Below are 1,427 nucleotides of genomic sequence, written 5' to 3'. Positions count from 1 at the left end.
CACACACACACATTAGTAGCGCAGACGAGTGGGGCATAGGTCGCTACCTTGTTACAGGGTAAAGTGAAAGTGAGAGAAGAAGTTTGACTAGGCGACTAGGCTTGCACGGTGGCTAGATCAATACGGCGATTGACCCGGCTTGGTAGCAATACGGGCGCAGTAACTCAGACTGGCACAACGACATTACTACTAGATGATGGAACCAACACTGATCAGCCTGGCATGATCGCTAGCTTGTCGTGGCAGTAAAACGGGCACGGTGACTCAGACCCGCACAACGGCAAAATGACAGAATCAACCCCGACCAACCTGGCATGATGGCTAGCTTGTCGTTGCAGTAAGACGGGCACGGTAACTCTGATCGGCAGAACGACATTACTGCTAAACGATAAGGCTGGCATGACAACGCAAGTGTCACGCCCCAAGAATTTATAATACTGATATTCCTGAGATGTGACAGTCAAAATATATATACATCTCTTTTTTAGGACAAATTTACAGTGGCGAATTCTTACAAAGTAACAAAAGAAAGTTTAAGCATAACTACAATATCTTTCAGAGTTGATCCTGACGAGCACTCAAAATGAAACCGCAGTTATCCTGAAAAAAAAATGTTTACCATAATTTGATGAGTTTAGCTACTCAGTAAGTGATCATCATAATCCTAAAAATAATCATGGTTGGAAGATATAAACATTTTCTGAAGAATGCATGTTAAAAACCACCAGAGGAAGAATTACGAGCAAAAGCATTTATAGATAACAATTGCACTTTTACAAATCCACAGTTAAACATAATCCAAATGAGGGAAATGCATATAAACATTTTAACAGAAATGCATAATTCAAAGGATTTCACAAAATACCCTACTGCCGTCCCAAGTAGGTCACCTATATACCCCATCAACGTCCTGATGAGTCCACTTAATCCTTATCGGCGTCCCAGATAGGTCCACTTAATCCCTGCAGGTTCACTTATACATCACCGGTGTACCGGATGAGTCCACTTAATCCCTACCCGAGTACCAGATAGGTCCACTTATACCTCACCGGCGAACCGGATGAGTCCACTTGCATACTTAAAGTATTTCTAAATCTCTTTAAACATTCGAAAGCAGCAATATCATGTACTCAACATATCACTGAAATTATTAATGTGAATTTCACTGAAATCATTAATAACAGTCACTTTCAATAACATTTCAAAAATAACTAGTCAAATATTTTGGGATCAAATTTAGAAAGGTAGCAGTTCGTAACAATATTTTAGCATAATTCCCAATCTAATATGTATAGAAAAACTCTTATAGAAATTCAAGAATATGGAATTATCACAATTTATGGGATGTCAATTTGCAAATAAACATTTCACAAACAATGCTATAATCAAATGCAAAAATATCAGTTTTCAAATAATAAGGCAGTCAT

General features: G+C 38.5%; 1 long non-coding RNA gene across 1 annotated transcript; it reads right to left on the bottom strand.

Moving 5' to 3' along the window:
* Positions 1-405: 405 nt before the first annotated feature.
* Positions 406-1,020, bottom strand: LOC148781671 (uncharacterized). Its single transcript, XR_016056749.1, has 2 exons — positions 866-1,020; positions 406-600 (listed from the first exon to the last, which is right to left on the bottom strand). It is a non-coding gene; the product is annotated as an uncharacterized LOC148781671 (long non-coding RNA).
* Between the last annotated feature and the right edge of the window lie 407 nt (positions 1,021-1,427).

This window comes from Amborella trichopoda, chromosome 6 (genome assembly GCF_054954075.1).
Source record: "Amborella trichopoda isolate Santa Cruz 75 chromosome 6, AtrichopodaSantaCruz75HAP2 v2.0, whole genome shotgun sequence".
Lineage (NCBI taxonomy): Eukaryota > Viridiplantae > Streptophyta > Magnoliopsida > Amborellales > Amborellaceae > Amborella > Amborella trichopoda.
Note: the sequence above shows the minus strand (reverse complement) of the source record. Positions and strands in the feature narration are given on the sequence as shown.